Source organism: Lepidochelys olivacea (assembly GCF_965140295.1).
Source record: "Lepidochelys olivacea isolate rLepOli2 genome assembly, chromosome: 8".
In the NCBI taxonomy this organism is placed as follows: Eukaryota; Metazoa; Chordata; order Testudines; family Cheloniidae; genus Lepidochelys; species Lepidochelys olivacea.
In genome coordinates this window covers 41133295-41149875 of record NC_140418.1, presented here as the reverse complement: position 1 = coordinate 41149875, position 16581 = coordinate 41133295, and positions in this window count along the sequence as shown.

Sequence of the window (16581 nt, the reverse complement as noted above, 5' to 3'; positions counted from 1 at the left end):
TCTCTTGCAAGTGTAAACTACTCTTGCAAAAGCTGGCGTCACCCCGACAGACCAGCCTCAATTTGGCATAAGAAAGGAGAAAAAGAATAAAGGAGTACAAAGGTATAAGTAGGGGACCTACAGCACCATGATTTTTGAGTGCTTTTCACTATCTATCTGCTGGTCAGATAAGTGACAGCCTCCCAAGGCTTCTGCAGCTAAGAGGGTCCCTACGCCTTGTCCCTTATTCGTCTTTCTGCGGAATTGAGTGACCGATCCTGGCTTGGCACCGCTGGAATCGAGAGATGCAAGGAGGGTAAGAAGCACCCACACCTGATCTCCTATCTTTAGTGTACACATATTTTGAAATAGAGCTCTATACTTTGTTTTCTTTCTTTGGGATTGTGGCTTCAGTTTTGTAACTTGTTTGTGTGTGTAACATCTCTACATTTAAATAAATAGGCACTAGCAATTTTGTAACCACATAATTAGAATCTAGCTTAATAAATTTTGGTAACCATTTATGCATAAGCCTGACTTGTTTTCTCTGGTTTACTGTAAAGCAGCCAACACAATTAAAAAACCTCAGCCGTTTTGGCTCTAAAGCCTGGCCATTAGGTGAGAGTACTAAGAGCCTAGCGTTGAGTTGTGCCGCCTCCACGGGGCAAACTCTTGGGGCACCTGTCAGTCAATCCTGGCTGCCTGCTGCGAAGGAGCTCTGAGCTCTAGCAGTTAAAGTCACGGGTGTGGAGAGGCTCTTAGTGCTGCCATTGGGGCACCTGTCAGTCAGTATTGACTGCCCGCTGCGAAGGAGCTCTGAGCTCTAGCAGTTAAAGTCACGGGTGGTTAGGACCTTGGGGCATCCGTCAGCCTAGCCTGGGCTGCCCGCCGCGAAGGGACAGTGCGTCCTAGCGGTTAAAGTCACGGATGGTATAAACGGGCATAGCTGGCACCTCACCAAACATCCTTGGCCGTCGACTAACACCATGGCAGTGTGGGAAGGCGCCCAGGTCACTCACCCATAAGGCTGACTCTGTGTGTGCTGCAGTGGTGCCTGCTGAAGTAATCACAGAGTGGCATGGGAAAGTGTCCTCTTGCAGCACAAGAAATAAGGTAGCTAGCCCCAGAAACCTTTGGCGGAGGATTACAGACTACCTGTCAGGGTTCTCTGCCCACTCTGAACTCTGGGGTACAGATGTGGGGACCCGCATGAAAGAGCCCCTAAGCTTATTTCTACCAGCTTAGGTTAAAAACTTCCCCAAGGCACAAATCCTTCCTTGTCCTTGGATGGTACTGCTGCCACCACCAAATGAGTTAGACAAAGATTCAGGAAAAGGACCACTTGGAGTTCCTGTTTCCCCAAAATATCCCCCCAATCCCCTTCAAGCCCTTTCCTGGGTAGGCTTGAGAATAATATACCAACCAAATAGATAAACAAGGTGAGCACAGACCAGACCCTTGGGTTTTTAGGACACTAAAAACCAATCAGGTTCTTAAAAGCAGAACTTTATTATAAAGAAAAAAGTAAAAGAAGCACCTGTGTAAAATCAGGATGGAAAGTAATTTTACAGGGTAATAAGATTTAAAACAGAGGATTCCCCTCTAGGCAAAACTTCAAAGTTACAAAAAACAGGACTAACCTCCCTCTTAGCATAGGGAAAATTCACAAGCTAAAACAAAACATAATCTAACGCATTTCCTTGCTATTACTTACAACACTTCAATCTCTCTGGTCACTTGATTACAGACCTAAAAGTTGCAATTCTTCAACAAAAAAACTTCAAAAACAGACTCCAACGAGAGACTGCTGAATTGGAATTAATTTGCAAACTGGATACAATTAACTTAGGCTTGAATAGAGACTGAGAGTGGATGGGTCATTACACAAAGTAAAACTATTTCCCCATGTTTATTCCCCACCCCCCACTGTTCCTCAGACGTTCTTGTCAACTGCTGGTAATAGCTCACCTTAAGTGATCAGTCTGGTTACACCCATTGTTTCATGTTCTCTATGTATATAAATCTCCCCACTGTATTTTCCACTGAATGCATCCAATGAAGTGAGCTGTAGCTCACGAAAGCTTATGCTCAAATAAATTTGTTAGTCTCTAAGGTGCCACAAGTACTCCTTTTCTTTTTGTGAATACAGACTAACACAGCTGCTACTCTGAAACCTTACAATTTGTAATTTTAGATGTGTCATTTTAGTAGAAGCTGGATTACTTGCTTGGTCTCTCTCTTTGTCTTGAGAGGGAACACACAGAGAGCACAAACAAAACCTCCCCCCACCCCCCCCAGATTTGAAAGTATCTTCTTTCCCCATTGGTCCTTCTGGTCAGGTGCCAACTAAGTTAATGGAACTGATTAACCCCTTACAGGTAAGTGATTCTGTACCTCTGACCAGGAGGGATTTGATGTTACTGCATATAGAAAGGTTGTTACCCTTCCCTTTATATTTATGACATGCCCCCCAAATCACAGATGGTGCTGGACAGCCTGTTCCACAATAGCTGTGATTTCTTCCTGGAGCTCTAGGAGAAAACAGAGTTAATAAGACACATGCACCTTTAGATATACTACTGATTATATAAAAATTAACAATATTTCCCACATTTCAAGGATGAGTTTAACCGGTTGATTCTGGGAAACTTTCACAGGAGAGTGCATCAGCCACTTTGTTAGAAGCTCCTGAAATGTGTTGTATTTCAAAATCAAAATTTTGGAGAGCTAAACTCCACCGAAGAAGTTTTTTGTTATTGTCCTTGATGGTATGAAGCCACTTCAGCGCAGCATGGTCTGTTTGCAGGTGGAAACACTGTCCCCAAACGTATGGGCGTAGCTTTTCCAGAGCATACACAATGGCATAACATTCCTTTTTGGTGATTGACCACTGGCTTTCCCTTTCAGACAGTTTTTTGCTGAGAAACACGACAGGATGGAATTCTTGATTCGGTCCTTCCTGCAGACTAAGACTGCTCCCACACCATGCTCCGATGCATCTGTGATTACTAGGACAGTTTTGTCAAAGTCTGTGGCCCTTAGCACAGGGTCAGACATGCATGTCGCTTTGAGCTGGTTAAATGCCTTCTGACGCTCTTCAGTCCACTGAACTGCATTTGGCTGTTTCTTTTTGGTCAGGTCTGTCAGTGGGGCAGCGATTTGGCTGTAGTGTTGTACAAATAGCCTGTACTATCTGGCCAAGCCTAGGAAGGATTGGACCTGTTTCTTTGACTTTCGGACAGGCCACTCTTGGATAGCATTCACTTTGGCCTATAGGGGGTTGATAGTTCCTTGACCCACCTGGTATCCAAGGTAAGCCACTCTGTTGAGGCCTATTTGACACTTCTTAGCCTTAACAGTTAATCCTGCCTCCCTTATGTGCTTGAAGATTTTTTGCAGATGCTCCAGGTGTTCTGCCTATGAATCAGAAAAGATGGCCACATCCTCAAGGTAGGCGACTGCAGATTCTCCCAGTCCCACTAGAAGACTAACTACAAGTTTCTGGAAGGTGGTGGGTGCGTTTCACAGCCTGAAAGGGAGTATATTAAATTCATACAGCCCTACATGGGTGATGAAGGCTGACCTTTCCTTGGCAGATTCATCCAGAAGTACTTGGCAGTACCCGTTGGTTAAGTCTAAGGTAGAGATGAACTGGTCATGTCCCAGTTTCTCCAATCTGTGCGTGGCATTGGATAGTTGTCTGGGCGAGTCACAGCATTTAGCTTACAGTAGTCCACGCAAAAGCATATTTCCCAATCTGGTTTGGGAACTAGAACCATTGGAGATGCCCCTGCACTGTCAGAGGGGCAGATTACACCCATCTGTAGCATGTCCTGAATCTCCTGTTCTATAGCAGTTTTGGCTTGAGGAGCCATCTGGTAAGGTTGGGCTCTAATTGGGCGAGTATTACTTGTGTCAATGGAATGGTATGCCCGTTTGGTCCGTCCTGGGGTGGCTGAGAACATCAGCACAAAGCTAGCGCACAGCTCCTTGATCTGCTGTCACTGCAAACGTCCGAGGGTCATGGAGAGGTTCACCTCTTCCATGCCACCGTCACTTTTTCCTTCATAGTAGACACCCTCAGGCGACTCAGCATCATCTCCTCCTGGGGCTGTAAACTGATAAACCTTTAATTCTCTGGAATAAAAGGGCTTTAAAGAATTAACATGGTACACTTTAGGCTTTAGGTTTGAGGTGGGGGGATGCTATGAGCTAGTTAACAGCTCCCAGGCACTCTTGGACGGTAAATGGCCCTTCCCATGATGCTTCCATTTTATGGGCCTGGAGCTCCTTCAAGACCATGACCTGGTTCTCTACTTTGAAGGAATGCTCTCTGGCGTGTTTATCATACCAGGTCTTTTGCTCTTCCTGAGCATTTTTGAGGTTTTCTCTAGCAAGGGCTAAAGAGTTTCAGAGGGTGTTTTGTAGGTTGTTTACAAAGTCCAGAAGTTAGTTCCTGGAGAAGGTGTTCCTCCCATTGCTGTTTCACCAACTGTAATGGCCCCTTAACCTCGCAGCCATACACAAGTTCAAATGGTGAAAAGCCAACATTGGGATGTGGTACAGCCCTGTAGGCAAAGAGTAACTGCGTTTATGACAAGGCGTGCCCTGGAAGCAGGGGTGAGAACACAGTGTAACTGTGCATAGACGCTCTCTAGTTTGTTTTTAATAAGAGTTTTATTCCTTTCTCATTCACTAGTTTGTTGTTTAATGAACCCCATACAAACCTAACGCAGCACCTAATTCTCCACCTCTCACCTTGCTAATTCTGCTGGGGCTGTGACCATCCCCCGAAACCCAGGCCTGTGGTGGCCACGCCCTCACTTGGCCGTGATTGGCAGTCAGTGCTACTCAGACTGTGTCAGCCACAACCACAGCACCTTGCAGTTACTGGCCACTGTTGGCAGGTAGGCCGGGCCATGCAGGGCACTGCAAGGCCACACTTGGCAATACAAGGCTGGGCCACGCTGAGCACTGTCAGGCCAGGCTGGGCACTGATGGGATGGGCCAGGCCACACTGGGCACTGTCAGGCCACACCAAGTTGGGCACTGCAAGGCTGGGCCACATAGGGGAAGGTTAGACTGAGAGAAACTGGGCACTCTCAGGCTGGGCCATGCTGGGCACTGTCAGGCTGCGCTGGGCTCTGTTAGGCTGGACTGGGCACCGTGAGACTGGGCCATGCTGGCCACAGTCAGGCCACGCTTCACTGGCACTATGAGGCCATGCTGGGCACTGTGAGGCTGGATTGGTCACCATCAGGCCAGGCCACACTAGTAACTCTGTGGCCAGACTGGACACTGTGAAGCTGGGTTGAGCATCATTAGGCCAGACTTGTCACTGTCAGGCCAGGCCATGCTGGGCTCTGTGAGGCAGTGTTGGGCACTGGAAGACCAGCTGGGCCAGGCTGTGGTTTGGCACCATGTGGCTGGGTTGGGCCAGGCTGTACCGGGCACTATGAGCTTGTGCTGGGCACTCTCAGGCCAGGTAACATTGGGATCTGTCAGACCAGGCCAGCTGGGCTGGGCAGTGTCGGAGTGGGCTGAACCATGCAGGGCGTTATCAGGTCTGGCTGAGCTGGGCATCATCAGGCTGGGCCAGGCTATATTAGGCATCATTAGGCTATGCTGTGCTGGGTACCATCAAGCCGTGCTGAGCACCACAGGTTGGCTGTGTTGCGCTGGGCACCAAGGGACTCAGCTGGGTTGTGCCAGTCTGCTCTGATAAATGGGTGAGTTGGATTGTATGATGGGGATGCTTGTGATAGTGCAGCACAGGGCTCAGCATCCCTGGAAGTCCCTTCTGGTTTATGTCTTATGTTCCTAATATCTCATGTTTCAGATGGTCACTTACAGAGGTCAGGAACAGATTCCCCCCCACAATCATTGTACTGTAATTATGTGACTGCCTAGACAAAATACCTATGATGCTAATGGGCCAGGAATACTGCAGTTTGGAGGCAAGCACTGTAGGTGCTAAGCCTGGTGAATTCCAATAACCACTCAGACACAGGGCTAAGTGAAAGGGCATTTTACTAAGGCTGGCATGAAAAGGAAAGATTGCTGCTACCCTGCTTAAGGAATTATAGTTCAAAGGGTGCAAGGGTTGTTCCTGTTTGGGTACCTGGGAAAAGCCAATCAAGAGCCTAGAGACTGGGGTGCCATCACCAGTTCAGTCTTTATTGAAGCACATAGGCATCTGCAGGTTTCTAAGCCAGGTTCAATTTGTGTCTCTCACTGGGACTCTTCCACACTGGCTCCCTGCCCAGCCACTGCTATTCCCCCATAAGTCCCATACAAACCTAACCCAGCAGTGACATTCAGCTGTCACAGCCTGTTCCACATATGGCTCTGTCCAGTTTCTGGAGCTTCTCCCTGCTGCCATATTGCTCCCACTCCCCAGACAGAGCCCAGCCACATGCTGGATCAGGAGTTGGATCTTTCCCCCTACCTGGCCCAGGGAAAAAGATGTGCAGTGGGGAAGGGGCTGATGGGTGTTGGATTCCCCTACTTTTCAAAAACATCACGGTATTCCAGTGGGTTGGGGTTGTGGTTTTTTTGTTTTTTTGTCTGAAGCATGAGAGCTGGGCACAGCTGGAGATGGGACACTGGATGGTCTAGGGTTGCAGGATGTTCCCCGAGGTACACCCCCCTCCCTGAGAACCAGTAGCTAGGTCATTCTTCTGGTGATCTAGCATTATCTACCCCAGGGGTTAGGTCGGCATTGCTACATCTCTCAGGGGTGTGGATTTACAGCCCCAAGAGACGTAGCTATGCTGATGTAAGGGGTGTGTGTGTGTTATGCTTATAAGAAGCACATGGGATCTTTTTCAGGGGAAATGGCAATATGCCACGTTTATTGAAGATACAACAATTAACATATGCATTCAATCACACCACAGACACACACACACACTGTCCCACCAGTCAATGTTATAGTTACCAGTCCAGAGTCCGGATCAATCTAGTGGCCAGCTAGGTTGATCACGGGTAGGTAGGAGCTGGGTTCTGTCTGCAGGACGAACCTAAAGTTTCATGGCAAGGCACCCTGTTTATATAGTGATTTTCCTTCATTGGGACCAATGAGTTTTGCACCATCATGCTGTAATCAATTGTTGTTTGACGAGTGCTTGTTTTCTTAAATTTGTTTGTCTCATCCTTTATCTTGTTATTTCATCAAATCTCTCAGGGAGTTTCCCATGCTGGTTTTGAACACAGATCTCTTGTCCCCATTTATAAGTGCCTGTCTCATCTTTAGAGTTGTCAATCTTCCCTCCTCTGACATTTCAATAGGGGCCTGTTGCAGCCTCCTGGCGCCCTTGTGTCCGTCTCTGGCTCTTCCCTAGAACATCTGGTTCAGTGATGGCCTTCACACTTATCTCTTAACATACATTCCTCATTCACACACAAAACAGAATTAATTTACATAGAACATTTTGAATAGGAACATCAAATTGCATGCAGAAGAAAAACAATCATGGCATTCTTTTACTTATTTTAAAATACTAAGCCTACAACAAAGTGTTGACCCTCAAAGGTCTATTACTGCCTTGAAATCAGTCCAGACACAAAGAAATTCTGGCTGATGCATCTCTACTAATAGCATATTAGGCCATTCCTTTCAAAAAGGGTGGCTGGCAGGATATGGTCAAATCCTACATCAATACGTTTAATATATGCTACATTATTATCTTATTATTCTTTATCCTTCATTCTAAATTATACAAAATACAAGCATAAAATCCTACTACTACATGTCCCCTTTTTGACCCCTCAAGGAAAATTCTTGAATGGGTCATATTTTATGCAATTGTTTCATAGCAATATACTGAGAGACAATTTGAGCTTGTGGTTGTAATTTAACAAACATTCTTTTTGTCCAACAGCACATACAACACATTCCTAGCAAGTAAACACAGGACAATATTAACACAACTAGTAATGGGTGAAACAATATGCCCTTAGAGGTCAGGGACCAGCCTATAAAAACACTGTACCAATGATAGGCCATCAGTTCTTTTTCAGAATTAGCCATTTTTAGCATGTCTCCATTTGCATGTAATATTTGAATGACATGTGTCATAACCATAGGGGTAGCCTAAATTCCTCCTTACCTGTAAGGGGTTAAGAAGCTCAAATAACCTGCTTGGCACCTGACCAAAGGAACCAATGGGGACAAGAGAAACTTTCAAATCCGGTCAGGGGGAGAGGTTTGGTTTTGGGTTCTTTGTGTCTGTGGCCATTTGCTCTTGGGACTAAGAGGGACCGGACATCAATTCATGTTCTCCAAATCTTTCTGAACAAGTCTGTCATATTTCAAACATGTAAGTAACAGCCAGGCAAGACACATAATTTTATCTTTGTTTTCTCAACTTGTGAATTTTCCCTTTGCTAGAGGGAGGTTTATCCCTGTTTTGTTGTAACTTTGACACTAAGGCTAGAGGGCTTCCTCTGTGCTCTTTGAATTTTCTGCTACTCTGTAAGGTTAACTACCAGCCTAAGTTTACAGAGTGATTCTTTTACCTTTTTCTCTTTACATAAAATCCTTCTTTTTAAGAACCTGACTGATTTTTCCATTGTTCTAAGACACAGGGGTTTGGGTCTGTAGTTCCTTTGTAACCAATTGGTGAGGATATATGCTCAAACCTTCCCCAGGAAAGGGGGTGTAGGCTTGGGGGAATATTTTGGGGGAATAGGACTCCAAGTGGTCCTTTCCCTGATTGTTTGTTAAATCACTTGGTGGTGGCAGCAATCCCAAGGCAAGAAAGGAATCTGTGCCTTGGGGAATTTTTAACCTAAGCTGGTAAGAATAAGCTTAGGGGGTCTTTCATGCAGGTCCCCACATCTGTACCCCAAAGTTCAGAGTGGGGAAGGAACCCTGACAACATGCTTCCCTATATCCCTGTGTGTCTGTTGTAAAAATGGAGTCACCTTTGCTTCTGACAATAAGTGATAAGTTAGATCATGCCAATCCAGGCCAAGGGTAACAGAAAAATTAACCGGAGTGGCAGTTATAGTTCTCTGTGCTTCTTCTATCTTTGGCAAATAGTACGTGTAATTGCTAATATATAATACACAGGCATTACATCTACATTCAACCACTGGGGGCTGACTAATACATGCATCTTGCAAAAATACTGTTTCCCAGGATGTAACACATACACATTGTCCGTTGTACAAAATACGCGTCACGTTTTTTAGTTTGTCCCACACACATGTTCCCAATGAGGTATCTCTGCTACATGGTGCTGTGGTGACAGGTGGGGACAAGCATACCCATTTCTGAGGGCTCCATTCCATACACTGTTGGGTGTCCCAATAATTTCTCCTGTTTCCCAGCCCACTGACCCGTAGCCAAAAGGATCCAGTGGTCAATTTTGGAAGCGGGCTCACTTTCCATATTTCTGTCTCCACAGACTGTTGGTGAGCAATTTTAACAATAATTTTACCTCATAACAAATTAGGCTTAACCAGGCTGGAAACATATTGCATTCATTTATATTTGTAGGTATCGAACAAGGACCTTTCCCGTTGTTTTAAAAGATGTGTTAATACCCTAACATTTCTAGATATTACCTAAAACATTTCGTGTTCAAGTAATGCTAAACTAAGAATTTGCATCTCAGTACATCCTATGGCCAAGGCAAATTTATTTCCTAATTCTATTTGTTGTTTATACAGCAGCCAGGAGGTGGTGTTTAGCCACTGCCACATATTCCGTGTTGCTTTTAGGTTTCCCAGATTTATTTGTACCAAGTCCACAGTAGTATCTGCCTGCTTGTGAATGAGACTATCTTGCAGTTGTGACAAGGAACTTAACTTATTCTTCTTTACTTCCAGGTCTACAGTATTCATAATCCCTGCTCCAAAACCAACTCCTCCTAATATGGTGTCTGCTACATGAAGATGTTTTCCTGTTAAAATACTGGCATTCCTTGAACCTCCACCCTTCTGCAACATTGATTTCTGTAAATACAGTTAAAACGCTTATTAATCCTTTTCTGCCTAATGCAGTAGAGTTTTTTTATAACATAATACACAACAATGCTAGCAACAAAATAAATACCACAAGACAAAACATAAAACACAATTTTTGTTGTGAATGTAGATTCACGGTATTCTGGGTTGCTCTTCAGCTGGTACCAGCTTTTCCTGAAGTTTTGAAAGGCAAAAATAACATTTTTCTACCCCTTTTGGGGTGGCAGATTATTACTTAAAATATCCCTTTCTTTTACAAATATCCTTGCTGATTGCAGGCAAAACAGGAATTACCCCCATACTTTCCTGTGTTTTTGTTGTATAGGCAGGCCAGCTTTCAATGGCTTCTACCTTTTAAGGGTTTAGGGGAAATTATCCCACTGTTCAGTCATTACATTCATGAGGTGGTGTACCTCAGTTTCCCTTTTTATACAGCAGACCAGATTTGTAATGTTTTTTTTCTGCTGTGCTAAGCTTTAAGTTTATTTACAGGTAATAGCTGAGATGCATCATTACCATTTTACCTTAGAGGTTTTTTTAAAAAATCATACACACTATACATTGTTACAGGGGCACTTATTAACATTAAATATATCTCAATGTTTAATATTAACAATAACATTAGTGTCAAATTTATTAAAGGTATCTTGTTATACTATGAATTATATCCTTCGGGTTTTGGTGAATTAAAAGGTAGGCGTGTCATGCATATAAGCAGACCCCTTTTGTACCTGTTTTCAGATTTCATCACTGCATACTGAATTTTTCTACTTAGGGTTAACCTGTCCCTCCCTTACTGTTAGGTTTGACTCCTTTTTCCACCTTCCTCTGTAGGGTCATAATTTGAGCCATTTGGTTTTAGGTAGTTTGTTTGCTGACTAGGTATGTCCTTTATCTGCAGCTCCTTTGTGCTGTCATTTATGGGCAGTTCTCTCCTTTCTCTATCAGTTAGGTAATTTGCATCAATACAGATGCTTTCTGGCTTGCTTTTGGATCCAAAGCCATCAGCAGCTCAGAGACTCTGTCTTTAAAAGGCCACTGTGGCGGGATGGTCCCCCCGCCGTGCCTTGAAGGGCTTAAAACAACCCTGGGAGAGGGCTGTTTTGGGAAAACAGTCACAGCTGTAGCCTGTGTAATTAGGGCCCAGCTGGCCCTTATAAGAGGGCAGTGGGCCAGAAGGAGGGAGACTCTCTCTAGCTACATGGAGGGTGGAGGACCTGGCTGCCTGAGAAGCAGGGCAGGGCAGGGCAGGGCAGGGCAGGGCAGGGCAGGGGGAGCTGTGGAGCTCCAGCCTAGCAGAGCCCCAGGCTGCAGCCCGAGGCCGTGCTGAGGCAGGGCAGAGGGAGCACCAGCCTAGCAGAGCTGCAGGCTGAGGTAAAGGCCCATCAAAGGGTACTAAGGCTGCAGAGAAGCAGCCCAGACCTAGACAGAGGCAGCTGGTCTGACCCCCCCCCCTTGCCGATGATGAGTGGTACAGGCTGTAGTCTGCCCCAGGGAGCGGGGGCTAGACTATGACTGACAGTTGCCACTGAGGCAAGGGAGGGATAGGGAGTTGGGGGTTCCCCTGGGGAGGGGAGACCCAGACTGAGGGGGTATTGCCAGGGGGCAGGACCCTAAGCTAGAAGGGCACCGGGGTCCAGGAGGGGCATGGGGCCAGTGGCAGGCGAGACACTGACTGGCAGAGGGCACTCCTAGCTGAAAAGAGCTAATTCCCTAGACAACCAGCAGGATGTGCCGCAGTGGTGAGTCATTGCCCCACGACAGCCACCATCAACTTTCACCAAAGTTCTGTTTACTTTTCACTTTTAACTCCTGCTTTCAAAACACACAGCGATCTGAAAAACAAAACCCAACCTATTGTGGCTCCTTTTCAAGCTCTAATAGGATTTTAATTAAATAGCATGTTTTGTTTGCATTTCTTTTACCCCTTTACAATATACACTGCACATGTCTTGGGGAAAAATGCACATTCCTTTCATAGTTTAACTTTTATAACATTATATTAGCCATATCAATTTTTACCTAAGGTGTAACTGTTTCTTTTGTGCTCACAGAGTTTTTATGTACCCTTATCAAAATGACAGTCTGATTACACAGAGCCAGCTTAAGGTTTAGTGTTTCTAACTTTGCTTCTTTGTGTACCTCACCCCTGCTGTTGCTCTGGAGGGGCACTGTCTTTTTTAAAATTTCTTATTCTTTTACTACAGCTCTTATCTGCTATTTTGTTACCAAAAAACCAAATCCAGAATCTCTTCCCATTCTTCTGGTTTTGACTGCCCTGATGTAGCCATGGCTTTGGTTTTTAAAAAGCTATTGAACTTTATAAAGCATTGAGGTACCTTTCATGGTTAAATGCTAAATACCAAAACCAAACAACACTAGCTACCTGTGTCTGGCAAAAAGTGTCTGTCAGTTTTGCAACTTTGAATGAAAAATTCAAATGGATTTTAATGGTATTATTTAAAAACAAAAAACCTATAAAACAGAGTTTTACAAACCAGGAGTCATAGAATCATAGAATATCAGGGTTGGAAGGGACCCCAGAAGGTCATCTAGTCCAACCCCCTGCTCGAAGCAGGACCAATTCCCACTTAAATCATCCCAGCCAGGGCTTTGTCAAGCCTGACCTTAAAAACCTCTAAGGAAGGAGATTCTACCACCTCCCTAGGTAACGCATTCCAGTGTTTCACCACCCTCTTAGTGAAAAAGTTTTTCCTAATATCCAATCTAAACCTCCCCCACTGCAACTTGAGACCATTACTCCTCGTTCTGTCATCTGCTACCATTGAGAACAGTCTAGAGCCATCCTCTTTGGAACCCCCTTTCAGGTAGTTGAAAGCAGCTATCAAATCCCCCCTCATTCGTCTCTTCTGCAGGCTAAACAATCCCAGCTCCCTCAGCCTCTCCTCATAACTCATGTGTTCCAGACCCCTAATCATTTGTTGCCCTTCGCTGAACTCTCTCCAATTTATCCACATCCTTCTTGAAGTGTGGGGCCCAAAACTGGACACAGTACTCCAGAAGAGGCCTCACCAATGTCGAATAGAGGGGAACGATCACGTCCCTCGGTCTGCTCGCTATGCCCCTACTTATACAATCACGTCCCTCAATCTGATCTGAGTGTTGATTTAGGTCCTCAACACACACACATTGATGACATCATCATCATCTGGACCCATGGAAAAGAAGCCCTTGAGGAATTCCACCATGATTTCAACAATTTCCATCCCACCATCAACCTCAGCCTGGACCAGTCCACACAAGAGATCCACTTCCTGGACACTATGGTGCTAATAAGCAATGGTCACATAAACACCGCCCTATACCAGAAACCTACTGACTACTATTCCTACCTACATGTCTCCAGCTTTCATCCAGACCACACCACACGATCCATTGTTTACAGCCAAGCTCTATGATACAACTGCATTTGCTCCAACCCCTCAGACAGAGACAAACACCTACAAGATCTCTATCAAGCATTCTTACAACTACAATACCCACCTGCTGAAGTGAAGAAACAGATTGACAGAGCCAGAAGAGTACCCAGAAGTCACCTACTACAGGACAGACCCAACAAAGAAAATAACAGAACGCCACTAGCTATCACCTTCAGCCCCCAACTAAAACCTCGCCAACGCATCATCAAGGATCTACAGCCTATCCTGAAGGACAACCCATCACTCTCAGAGATCTTGGGAGACAGGCCAGTCCTTGCTTACAGACAGCCCCCCAATCTGAAGCAAATACTCACCAGCAACCACACAACAGAACCACTAAACCAGGAAACTATCTTTGCAACAAAGCCATTGCCAACTGTGTCCACATATCTATTCAGGGGACACCATCATAGGGCCTAATCTCATCAGCCACACCATCAGAGGCTCGTTCACCTGCACATCTACCAATGTGATATGTGCCAGCAATGCCGCTCTGCCATGTACATTGGTCAAACTGGACAGTCTCTATGTAAAAGAATAAATGGACACAAATCAGACGTCAAGAATTATAACATCCAAAAACCAATTGGAGAACACTTCAATCTCTCTGGTCACTCGATTACAGACCTAAAAGTGGCAATACTTCAACAAAAAAACTTCAAAAACAGACTCCAATGAGAGACTGCTGAATTGGAATTAATTTGCAAACTGGATACAATTAACTTAGGCTTGAATAGAGACTGGGAGTGGATGGGTCATTACACAAAGTAAAACTATTTCTCCATGTTTATCCCCCCTCCACCCCCCCCCCCCCCCCCCGTTCTTCAGATGTTCTTGTCAACTGCTGGAAATGGCCCACCTTGATTATCGCTACAAAAGGTTCCCCCTCCCCCGCTGCTCTCCTGCTGGTAATAGCTGACCTTAAGTGATCACTTTGGTTACAGTGTGTATGGTAATATCCATTGTTTCATGTTCTCTATGTATATAAATCTCCCCACTGTATTTTCCACTGAATGCATCCGATGAAGTGAGCTGTAGCACGTGAAAGCTTATGCTCAAATAAATTTGTTAGTCTCTAAGGTGCCACAAGTACTCCTTTTCTTTTTGCGAATACAGACTAACACGGCTCCCACTCTGAAACACACACACATCTGTGTGTGTGGTGTAGAATACTGTGTATAAATATATTGTGCAAATATGTGAAGTGTTGAGGACCTAAGCCAACATACTACTTTTCTTAACATCCCATACACTGCTTTAATTTTTACATAGATTACATTTATATACCGTTGGGGGCAGTTAAGTTCCAATAGAAGCCCATTATGTTCTTTTAGCAAATTTGACTAAATTGTCCATAGTCAAATTATTTAAATCAGATTGTCTCTTTGCCTGGATTATTTACAGACATTTCTTTGGAAAAGGGCCCATTTTTCCTTCAGAATGGCTGGCTGCAAAGAAACCAAGAATTATTTCCCTGTAACACTTTTCCTTTTTAACATTTTCACAGTTTAAGTGCTTAATTCCCTCCAGCCTCTGCAGAGTTAATTTCTCACTCTCTTTCCTTAAATCACTTGCTTATCTCCCAAAATGACACCATCAGTTCAGATATCACCAGAAATCTGAATTCCCCATGCCTGTACTTACTCCTTTCCTTACTCCTGCCACTATGCCCCCCAGGGCTCCCAACCTATTTTCCAATCTCTTTATCTGTTGCCTGTCTGCTTGTCTGGGCCTGATCCTGTTTTCCTCACCGAACCTTCCCTTCCCATGGGCACAGGCTTTGTCCCACTAACCATTTAGCAAGGAGGGTGGGCTCCTTAACGTGCCCCCACACCTCCTGGTCCCTTTTCTTAAACATTTTTCTTAACATTATGAAATCACAACAATATTACACTCCTATATCCCCCATAGTGAAGTCTTACATAAATCTACTCCTTATTTGCCCATGCTTGTGCTGGGACTTACAAAACACAAAAAGTCTATACTCACTAAAAAAAACTGCCTGACAGAGCAGGAGGGGAAACACTAAGCCCCCACCTTTTGGGTTCGATCCTGCTACGACCAAGGGTATATTCACCTATGCAATTTTTCCCCGACAGATGGGTAGGAGCAAGGATTCTGATCGTCCCCCTTATGGCACGGCACTTCTACAACCGGGGGTGTGCACACCTGAATGATTGATCACTTTATACGTATGGCATACCTTTTACCAGTATTTAGCAATATTTTCAACAATCACAGTGCATGTCTTCCCCCTTTTGCAATTCTCCACCAAAAATGTTATGCTTATAAGAAGCACATGGGATCTTTTTCAGGGGAAAAGGCAATACACTGCATTTATTGAAGATATAACAATTAGCATATACATTCAATCACCCCCCGCACACACACACTGTCCCACCAGTCAATGTTATAGTTACCAGTCCAGAGTCTGGATCAATATAGTGGCCAGCTAGATCACAGGAGCTGGGTTCCGTCGGTCGTGACACGATGCTCTGGGGAAGTCTTGGCAGGATGAACCCAAAGTTTCATGGCAAGGCACCCTGTTTATATGGAGATTTTCCTTCATTGGGACCAATGAGTTTTGCACCATACAGCTGTAATCAATTGTTGTTTGACAAGTACTTATTTTCTTAAATTGTTTTTCTCATCCTTTTATCTTGTTATTTCATTAAGTCTCTCAGGGAGTTATCCCAGGCTGGTTTTGATCACAGATCTCTTGTCCCCATTTATAGGTGCCTGTCTCATCTTTAGAGTCGTTAATCTGCCCTCCTCTGACATTTCAAAAGGGGGCCTGTTGCAGCCTCCTGGCACCCTTGTGTCTGTCTCTGGTTCCTCCCTAGAACATCTGGTTCAGTGATGGCCTTCACACTTATCTCTTAACACCCATTCCTTATTCACACACAAAACAGAATTAATTTACATAGAACATTTTGAATAGGAACATCAAATTGCAATGCAGAAGAAAAACAATCATGGCATTCTTTTACTTATTTTAAAATGCTAAGCCTACAACAAAGTGGTTAACAAAATGGGATTAAGAAGTGGTCTTTTTCCTCCTCAGAAAGGTTGCTCACTGGTAGTCATGGTAATTATCTCCAATGCCTTGGTAAGGAATAACTTGTCCAAAGTTGCTTGATTCAGAATTTTTGTCCCAAGAAAGAAGGGAAATAAGCCACAGATTTAT